Source organism: Microtus pennsylvanicus, chromosome 5, assembly GCF_037038515.1.
Source record: "Microtus pennsylvanicus isolate mMicPen1 chromosome 5, mMicPen1.hap1, whole genome shotgun sequence".
Taxonomy (NCBI): Eukaryota; Metazoa; Chordata; class Mammalia; order Rodentia; family Cricetidae; genus Microtus; species Microtus pennsylvanicus.
Genome location: NC_134583.1, coordinates 45,693,064 through 45,704,249, shown reverse-complemented (window position 1 = coordinate 45,704,249; position 11,186 = coordinate 45,693,064).

The window sequence follows — 11,186 nt, the reverse complement described above, 5'->3', positions numbered from 1 at the left end:
CCCAAAAGGGTTGTGGCCCATGGTTTGAGAACCACTGATATAGCAGAATGTCTTTATTACTACATTACTTTAGTAGAACAGTAGTATTTGATTCTCGCCGAGGTCCCTAAACTATCTAGTCTCAGATTCTTTGTCACCCAAGCAGTGTGAGATATGGGCTCCATTTCATGGAGTGGACCTTAAACCACAACAATCAGCCATTGGTTGGCTACTCCCACAAGCTTTGTGCCACCGTGGCACTAGTGTGTTTTGCAGAAGAGACACCACTGTAGATTCAAGGCTTTGTAACTGTGTTAATGTTTACCTTTGTCCTTTGGTAGCATGTAAAGTAAATTCTGAAACCAAGAACACTAGCCTAGGGGTGAAGTCTCTATGTAGGCACCAGTTCAACTGCTCCATGACTCAGGAATTTTGTAGCTATTGTCTACAGCAATGTGGCCTTGCTGTCAGTTTGTGGAGAGCAACATATAATTTTGGCAACACTCTGTGTTCATTGGGGTTTCACGTGGGAATTCTTTGTTCCATAACCCAACTAGATATAACCTATTCCCTGTACTGAAATCTTCGTTTGGTAATAAGAGATGTCTAAACAGGGCTCTGTCTACCCTGTTATTTGACAATTGCATTTAGATCACCTTCATATATATATGCAATACTACCACCAATGAATGACTATTCCCCTTACTCCACATCCTCATCAGCATGAGCTGTCATTTGTTATATTAATCTTGGCCATTCTGATGGGTATATGATGCAATCTCAAAGCTTAGATTTGTGTTTCCTGATAGTTAAGAATGTTAAACTTTTCAAGTGTTTCTCAACCATTTAACTTTCCTCCATTGAGTGCTATTGAGATCTGTAATCTAATTTTTAGTTAGGTTATTTTATTGATGTTCAGGGTTTTTTTAAGTTTTTTATATATATTTTGGATATTAGTCTTCTATCATATGTGTAGCTGATAAACATCTCCCATTATATAGGCTGCTGCTTTGTCCAAATGACAGTGTTGTAGAATTTTTTTCCACTGTAGGATCCAAATGTTAAAAATGTTGGTTGCATTTCTGACACTAACCTTTCCAGAAATGACTAAAACATGTAGAAAGGGAGTGTGGAAATGAGTGGGATCAAATCTGTAAAGACGCTGGAGAACAATCAAAGAAGTTAGATTACAAAACAAATTAGGAGGACCATGCTGTGCAGCCCTGTTGGTTTCATTCCAGAGGTACCTGGTGGGTTCAACAAACTCAAACCAACCAATTTTATGCAGTGTATCGAGGTTTATGATAGGGCTAAGCCCCCTAAGCCTCTGATGATTTGGAAGGATCACTCTAGCAGGTGAAATCCTGACTAAGAAGGTTTGAGGGTAAATGAAATAAATTAGCTCACATAGGTCTATCATCTCCCATTCATTCTTTCTATGCTCTCTTCAATGCTGTCTTGACGGTTTCCCTTTTGATGTTCCTCACTGTTCTGCCCATCCTACAAGGTTTCCAGGTCCTATACCCACACAGACATAGTTAACAATTTTCTGGTAAATAGCAATGATATCAAGTATGCATTTCTTAGAGCTAACAGGATAGCCAAAAGACTGACGAGGTAGGCCCCCTGTATCTCAGAAGGGGCGTGGCTGTGAAGTTCCCCAGCAGGGCAGATACTGGGAAGATTAGGATGGAGCTTGCCCCCCACCCCGGAGGCTAAGCATCAGGGTGCTGTATTCACTGGCACCCAAGTGAAAAGGAATTTCTTTCTCTAGGGCTGGTTTAATGACCTAAGCTTTTCCCCCCATATATTTTAAGAGTAAAGGTACAAACAGTTAATTTCCTAGACTCAGATCTTGCATCAAATGAAATGTGAACATAAGTACAGAATATTAATAACTTGTTAGGGTAGAGCAGAGACCAGTAGATTACACCTTCCTGAGTCTGCTGCCAGAGAATCCAGGGCCACCCAGACCTGTTTATGACTAAGAGCAGACCTGCCGTCTCTCTGCTCAGTGCCTCCTGCTCAGGGCTCCTTTCTTGGCAAGGACAATTGTGGGGTCTAGTTTTATGTAGACTTTATTATTTGAACAAAGGTTTGAGAGAGTGAATGCTCTCACTCCAGGGCTCCATGGTGTCAGAGAAGGCATACAGTTCCCAGTACACGAAAAGTCAGGTTTGTTTTTTTTTTTTTTTTTTTTTTTTTTTTGGTTTTTCAAGACAGGGTTTCTCTGTGGTTTTGGAGCCTGTCCTGGAACTACTCTTGTAGACCAGGCTGGTCTCGAACTCACAGAGATCACTGCCTCTGCCTCCCGAGTGCTGGGATTAAAGGCGTGCGCCACCACCGCCTGGCCGAAAAGTCTATCCCAGCGGTGTATAAATCACTCTTTAAACCGAAAAGTCAGGTTTAAAGAGTGATTTATACACCGCTGGGATAGTCTGGGGTGAATCCCATTATGGAAGGGAGAAATATCACGATTTCATAAGATTTCTGCAGAATTTCTACAAAATCCAAAAGACAAGAGAACCAAAACTATGTGAGCCTCCACTGATGTGGAAAGGGACCTTTGAAAAAATTATAACACCTTTTTTGAAGAAAATAAAGTGTTGAAGAAACTAGGTCTAGAAGGAACATGCCTCAGTGCCATGAAAGCTGTATTGTAACCCGCCCAGCAGGTCCAGTTACTCCAGGGTCTGAAGGGGCACTACCTGAAAGAACATGGGTGAGAAAGAGGAAGAAGACCAAGCAAACCAAACAGGATTCTGTTCTCAATTTGTCAAGGTCTTTGTTTATTGAAGCAAGCTTTTTGTCTTATATACTCCTCAGTGAGGAACTCGGGCAGGGGGAATTGGGAAAGGGGGAAGGAAGAAGGGGGAAGGGAAGGAGGGACTGGCAGCTTGGCAGCTAAGTGGAGTAGTTGCAAGGTCAGTGGCTAGAACACCTGTTGTTAGCGATAAGCAAGAAATAATGAGGGCACTCTATGGTGCTTTTCGGACCTTGAGTCTCTAAGATTAGCACACACTGTTTCGGTTAACTTTAAGTTTTTTGTCTCAAGGTTTTTACTTCAAGGTCCTGTGAGAAAGGACAATTCTGAAATGGCTCCTGACACTGTATGATAGCAAACGCTGTGTGCAATAGCCTACCACTGAAAGCACTTCCTCTACAACTAGGAAGTTGCTTCCCAGCTATTGGCCAGCCTACCCAGGCACCACTGTTATGGAGTCCCTGAACCATCCCTGCAGAGTCTCCAGGTATCGCAGTGCACATCAGTCTGTGTTACAGTTTACATGATAGGGAAGAGTAGAGATACCACAAATACTCTAAAAATTAAACCAGAAAGGCAAATTTTATTGTTTTATTTCGCTTACTAAAAAGAAATTGTGGGGCTGGTGTTGTTTTTTCCGTGGGGTTGGAAAGGAAACACGAGACGCATGGCGGTCCCAAGTGGGTAAACTTTAATGGGGGGGTGACGACAGATGAGGGCCGGGGGGGGGGGGTGAAGAGAAAAAAGGGGCGCGTGTTATGGCGTTCTCGGTTTTTAAGGGGGAGCCAGGTGTGTCAGGAAATATGCCCTGCGCATGCGTGGCTTTTTGTCAAATTGGGAATTGTAGTCCGGTGGGAAGCCGTATCCTCTGCTGTATCCTCTGCGCATGCGCAGTCTTCTCGTAGCACGCTGAATGCTTCTGGGAATTGTACTCCGGCGATCCTCTGTGCATATGTGGTCTTTCTATCCCCAAAAGAACAACAGCTGGAGAGATGGCTCAGTGGTTAAGAGCACTGGTGACTCTTCTACAGGACATGGGTTCAATTCCCAGCCTCCACATGGCAGCTCACAACTGCCATTAGCTCCAGTTCCAGAGATCTAAAAATTAAAATGAAAGTAAATTTAAAGAAATTAAAACCCCACAGAAATTTTCATTTTGATAAATGGTGGCATCCTCATTATCCAAAATTTTGTCTCTTTATTTTCTGTTTTTATGTGCACAACTGCTTTTCCCTGCATATACAAGTAAGGTCCTTGATCATATTCACAACAGCAATGTGAAGCCCTTGTCTTGTGCTACAGCTATACTACATTTCTGAGGGCCTGCTGCCATACGGTTGCTGGGTTATGTGGAGATAGATTGTGTTTCTGTGATAGTGTCTGGGTTTGGGATGGTTGCAATTCTAGGTGCTGATATATGGTCTTGTCTTTGTTGGGTGGGTGTTTTGTTCCTTGGTTTCTGTTGCCCTCTCATTAGCTTAGGAGAATGTGGTGGGTGAGGGTTCCCTGATAGGGGGTGCTTCTTGGTCTCTCCCAGGAGTGGTGACTAGGGGTCCCAGGCACAGCTTGTTTCTAGATACTTAGAACTGGCAAGAAGGAATGGGGATAAGCTAGAGGTGGGGGTGGGGATGAGGGTGAGGGTAAGGTGGGGGGCAGTTGGGAGGATCTACTGGAGGGAGGAAGGCTGGGTTTGCCACAAGGATCTTCTGAGTCCCCAGGGAGTGACGGCAGAGAGGGAAGACAAGCTGCATGCTTGTGATCTGCTATAAGGCAGGGATGAGACTGAGGAACAGGAAATGGGGAACAGGAAGAAGACTGAGGATTGTTTACCCAGTGCTCAGTCTGCTTGGCCAGCCGGTTGCCAGATAGGGAGTGACTCTGGATATTGGCAGCTGACACAAAGATAAAAGGGAGAAGGCTGGGCCTTGTATGGTAGTGATATTTTATTTGTATTTTAATAAGTGAAGCTTGTCTGGAGACAAAAACAGAACGCAAAACAGCCACACTGGCCAGCCATACAGGCCAGGCAGTGGCAGCACACACCTTTAATCCCAGCAGCCTCACTAGCTAGCCATAAAAGTTGGTCAGTGGTGGTGCACGCATCTAATCCAAGCACTAGAGAGGAGTATAAGGTGGGGTGAGACAGGAACTCACTCTCTTTCAGTCTGAAGATTTCAGAGGTAAGAGCTCTCTAGTGGCTTGGCTATTTTGCTTCTCTGATCTTCAGGTTGAGCCCCAATATCTGTCTCTGGGTTTTTATTATTTATGCTATACTGGAGGGTATGGGGAGCCCTTGGGGAATGAGGACAGAGAGGAAGGACTGACCAGCAGGTGATTAAGACTGAGAAATGGGAATTGGGGGACAGGAAGGAAAGTGAAGACTGCCTTCCTGATTCCCAGACTAGCATGTTCGGTGGTTTTCCAGGACAAGGGTGCCTCTGCTGTTGTTGGCTGAAATAAAGGGGTGGGGTAAGTGTCAGGTCCCAAGAAATTCCTGTTCTCAAAGTCTGTTATTCATACAAAAGTCTGAAATCCCTCAGGGACTTGAAAACAGTCCCTGTGTCCTGAATTGAGTCATTCTCCTAACCTCTGACAAAGGACACATGTCTCTTCCATTGATAGATGACTACTGTGCCTATCAGCATGCCAAGCAAAGGTCATGTTAGCCTCTAGGCCCTCAGCAAGTACCTGCTACAGAGTCATCCTGACTGCCATTCCCCACCACACCCTCAACCACTCCAGTCCAGGGGCTTCCCTTCCCTTCCCCCAGCTCTCTTCCCTATATAACCCTGGCATTTCAGCCATGGGCTCTCTTGGCCCACTTACTCTCTCTTCTCTTTTCCCTGTTTTCTCTGCCTCTCTTGCTCTCCCACCACCACCTCTGTTTTCTCCTCTCGGGGCTCAGTTCAATGTGCTGGCCAGGTTCGGTCCGCTATTTTCCCTCCCTGCTCTGGATTTTCCTACAGGTTCCCTCGTATCTGCAATAAAATCCTCTCCTCAACCTTACCTTGGAGCAGTCACGTCCTGATTTTCATTCCGTGGGAACCATGTGTTGTTTTAAGAAGGAGAATAAATAGATTATAAAGTCACAGATTTTTTTTAACAAATTATAAGTCTAACTTTATGTTTAATAAAAAAATAAGTAACTTCATAGGTCTCAAGTGTTCCTTTTGCTTAATATTTCTTCCATAATTGTTTCATGGGAAAGCCTTTTCTGTGTTGAAATAAATGTCAGTGTGTACTGACACAGACTCACACACATTGTGGCATTGCTCAGCAGCATGGCCAGTGCTATGCTCACCTGGTCATCTTTAACCTTTTCACTGGGGTTGGAGGCTGATGGCAGTCCAGAAGGACCAAACGGGACTTGAACTTTGTCTGCAGATAATTTCATTCTGGGCTAGATGGCTGTCCATGTATTTTATTATTTTAAATTCCAGTCCTTCCCCAACATTTCTGAGCTACTGGGAAACTAGACATTTGATCAGATTCTCTCTCTCTCTCTCTCTCTCTCTCTCTCTCTCTCTCTCTCTCTCTCCAGGCCCTGACAGTGGGACCAGAACTTATGCTGGGTGCATGAACTGGCTTCTTGGAGCCCATTCCCTTTGGTGGGATAACTTGTTCAGCCTTGATACAGACAGGAGGGGCTTGGTTCTGTCTCAACTTGGAAAATCAGACTTTGTTGACTCCCCAAGGGAGACCTTGCCTCCTCTAAAGACGGGATAGGACATTGGATGGGAAAAAGTGGGGAGATGGGGAGAGGTGAGGAGAGAGGGGGAAATGGAGCTAGCATGTAAAATTTAAAAAAAAATAATTAAAAAAAGAGTTCATGTGGTCATGGTCTCTCTTCACAGCAATAAAAACTGGTACTAAGACACAGAGCAATAAACGTAACTGAGCTGACTACATACATATGCCACCACAACTGGTGTTGTTCAGTGCTGAGAATCAACCACAGAGCTCCTAGGTATGGATGGTGCCAACTCAACCTCATTCCCACCCTATACATTTCAGCTTCCAGTTCAGGGGATACTGACCTAACAGCAGAGGTCTATAATAGAAATTCTAACTCAAATAGTGCCTGTGGAGACATTCTGGGGAGGGATTCCTGAAAGGGATACAATGTATCAGATCAGCACTGGGCAGAGGCCCTGCTCTGGGCAGGAACAAAACACCTAATCTGCAGGACACCCCTGGGCAGCTGGAGAGCCCCTGCAGCTTGCTAGTTTCACTGCTGTGAGTGTGGGAAGTGTCTCTGCAGGGCTCTGCATGGGCTCCTCCCACCCTGTCCCTGCTGGGTGGGAATCTTGATTGTGAGCAGCTGCCCTGAACTGCAGCTTCCTCCCTGTTCTCATCCTGTAAGTGCCCAAGTCCAGCCCCAGAGAACACTGCAGTTCTCTGTCCCTCACCTTTCTTTCCTGCCCTTAGGGCCACACCTGCCTTGCAAAGCAAAACCCAGCCAGGAGCTCAGGTGCAAGAGGAGCCCATGGTGAAGGCTTTCTTTCCAGCGGGAGCAGCTTTCCAGAGGGTCAGGATATTTTAGGGTGATTGTGACATGAGCCTGAACAAGTGAAATGACAAATTCTGTAGCACTGAGAAAATGTCCCAAGCTCCAGGGAGGCAGAGCTGACCTATGGCTACCTCTAGTTGTAGAAACTCAAGATACTTACGTGGTGGCACGCCATTGGTTGATGGTTCTGTAGTTTCTCTTTTGCAGTTCCAGTCCTCAACACCTTAACTTTCATTTCTCTGCTGGCTCACCAGAGATCAGACATAGTGCCGGAATCCTCAGGGCATTTACTTTGGCCTCCATTGGCTCCTCTCCACAGATTCAGGAACTCATGATTGGTGTCTGAAGGTGTGAGACCAAATCTAGAGGGAAGAATTTGGAGGAACTTAAAAGAAAACACTCTTTGTTCTGGTGAGTACAATTTAAAACTGAGAAGGGACTGGGAAAGAAGGACTGTTGGCTTCCTGCTGAGTGCTCAGGGGATTGAGGAACCAGATTAGGGAGTGTCCTTGTGAAAGACCAGTTTCAAGATCCAGAGAGATCCAGGTATTTCTCCAGATGAGTTCCCTCTCTTCTCTCCCAATCTTTAATTATGGGCTGCAGTAAGAATGCCCTGTCGCCAGACAGACATGCTGTCCATGTGTGTTTTCCCCAACCCCAACTGTTGTAGGAAAGCCGCAGTGGCGTCCCAAAGTCTCTGTGTAACAGTGTATTTACCTATGGTTCTATGGGTTTATTCCCTTTGCTTCTGTCTCTGCAATTAGAATCGCAATCTTTCTGTGGCCTCTTATACATTTACTTGTACTATGAACAGCCTCGAGTCTGTAGAGAATTGCTAATGTTACTTAAAAGTCATTACATTTACCTGCCTTTCCCATGATCCATGTCTAGCGTGCCTAAATGAAATTCAACCCACACTAGTAATTCCAGCAACACAGAAAGCTGATGCAGTAAGGTCCAAAGTCTAAGATCTGCTGGGGACCTAATGAGTTCATGTCTGAAGAAAAAAGGGAAAACATCGAGAAGATGCAGTTTATTAGGCTGCACTTAACGGGTTGGGCTGGAACTTTTAAGTTTGCTCTAGGCCCAGGATTCAATTCCAAGGAAGGAGACAGAGTAAGAAAGTGTGTGAGAACACTGGGAGGGCACACTTTCTAGAAGTCTCAGCTCTTCTGTTTCTTTGGGACATGATACCTTTAAACAGCCCAGGCTAACCTCATGTAACTGCCCTGTGTCACCCTCCCCAGGCCCTGGGGTTACAGGTGAACACTGCAGCCCCAGGTCTTTTCTATCTTTCAGGAACAGCACAAGCTCCTGACTGATTTTAATGCTATAAAGACTGAAAGACGTCTGCTGATAGGAAGATTCTGAGAGCCACGAAAGGACAGGGAGCGGGTAATCCCAGCTCCACCCAAGCTAATAATGTAGACACCAGAGGACACGGGCCAGGTCTCCTGTGTCCAGGTTGACTTGGAGGATTGTCATGAGCCCATCCTCTTTCCCTTTGCTCTCCCCTTTTCTTCATCAGTTGTGGACCCCCTCTCTTCTGACCTTCGACATCAACCCTCTCCACTGTCATATGCTATGAGATACTGCACTGCACTTATTTGGGTCTTCCAATTTTTAAATTTGCCGATATCTAAGGAGTGCACATTAAGTCGTCCCAGATATTACTTAGTAAAGGAAGCCTGGGACAATTATTTGCCCAGCCTATTTGGAAATGCCCAGCATTTCTCCTGTGACATCATTGTTAGGGTTTTTGTACCTATCAGAGTGCCAACAATGCTACAATGGTCACACCACCCAAGGGACCTTGCGCAAGAGATTTACTGGGTTTGGGGTGCAAATGGCTGCCTCTGAGATGGAAAAGAGGACAGCAAGCAGTGAAGGAGAGGGCTTTGTAAAGGGCATTCGACTGGTGGCAACAATAGAAATGTTTCGCATTTGGCAACTGGCGATGGCGCGTTCCCTGGCGATGGTGCGTTCACTGGCCATGGCGCGTTCACTGGCGATGGCGCGTTTACTGGCCATGGCGCGTTCACTGGCGATGGCGCGTTCACTGGCCATGGCGCGTTCACTGGCGATGGCGCGTTCCCTGGCCGTGGTGCATTCACTGGCAATGAGTCTCTGACGGCTGCTGGGGGAGCACCTGGTTTATGAATGTGAGTGGTTCTTAGTTTTCTAACAATCAATACTTTGACATTTCATCTTTTTTTTTTGAGACAGAATTTCTCTGTGTAATAATATTCCTACCTGCCCTGGCACTTGCTCTGTAGACCAGACTGGCCTCGAACTCAGAGATCCACCTGCCTCTGCCTCCCCAGTACTGGGATTAAAGGCGTGTGGCACCACCATGCAGCAGTTTCATCATTCTTAAAGAAACAGTTTTACTCCGTACTCAAAAGAAACAAGTTCTCTCTTGTTGTTTGAATTGAACAAGCCTAGCTATTATTCCTTAGTATAGCTTTTTAAAAAGATTAAGTTTGTTATGAACTGTATATTTGTGTGTCTGCTGAAGATGGAGTTACAGAGAGTTGTGAACTGCCTTACTGGTGGCAGGGACTGAACTTGGATCCTCAGTGTCTGTCAGGTTTTTGTTGGGGTTAAGCCCCACTAAACCTCTCAGGATTCAGAAGGATCGCTATGGCAGGTGAAAACCTAAGAAGGTCTAAGGGTAAATGAAACAAATTAGCTCAGATAAGTCTTTTTACCATGTCCCATTTATTCTTCCTATGCTCTCTTCAATGCTCTCTTGATGTTCCCCTTCAATGTTCCTCACTGTTCTGCCCATCCTACAAAGTCTCTATACCCACACAGACAGTTAATAATTTTATGGTAAATAGCAATGATGTCAAGTATGCATTTCTTAGGACTAACAAGATGGATAAAAGACTGACAAGGTAGGTGCCCTGTGTATCAGAAGGAGCATGACCGTGAAGCTTCCCACCAGAGCAAATATTAGGAGGATTAGGATGCAGGTTGGCCTCCTGGGCTAAGCATCAGGGTGCTGTATCTGCTGGCACCCAGGTGAGAAGGAATTTCTTTCTCTGGCGCTGTTTAGCAACCCAAGCTTTTTTCCTGTATTAGGAATAAAGGTACAAACAGTTAATTTCCTAGATTAAGACCTTAGTGTCAAATGAAAGGCAAACTTAAGTACCCAATATTAATAACTTCTTAGAGTAGGAGCAAAGTCCCCGTGCCTCCAGACATGGTGCCAGAGCCCCCAAGAGCTGTGGAGAGGCAGAAATGAGAGACAGGACAAATTGCAGGCTGTGAATCAGCAGAGGAGAGGCAGAGGGGGGAGGGGCAGGAGTGAGCATCTAGAAACCGCGGGTTATAGAGCTTTAGATAGCCTCAATTTAAAAGGGTTTTTGTAAACTGCCATCTTAGGGTGTTTTAGGAATCCATTTTAAAAGTCTATGCCTAATCGTAGAGCTCAAGTCTGTCACAGTGCATCTGCCAGGACAATCCTTGAGCTGAAAACAGGGCTGTGAAAATTGAATGGCAGACATCCCTGGCCAAGCAATATTCACCTCAGTGAAAGTCCCTGGTTTCCATCACATGGGTCAGGCTTTTGGCATGGGCCTGTGACTTCAGCAAAAGCCCAAAAAGCAAATGGGTCACCCCAGGAACCCTACTAGCCTAAGTAAAAAAGGGAACTCACAGAGTGAAGTCAATCTTGCCTGGTGGAAGGTGCTTTTCAGCCTGCGACCCTGGGCCCTGGGCCTGGAGGGTGGGGCAGGGACAGACCCTGAGCCCTGGGCCTGGGGGTTGGGGACAGACCCTTTCAGTGGAGGATCTCTATCTATTAGGAAAAAATCTAAAGACGGGCCTCTGTGCTGACACAAAGAACTCAAATCAAACCAGATTAGACCGAATTAAAAATGCCCACATTTAATAAATGTAGCACTCTCGGGTGGCTGGGAGCATGGC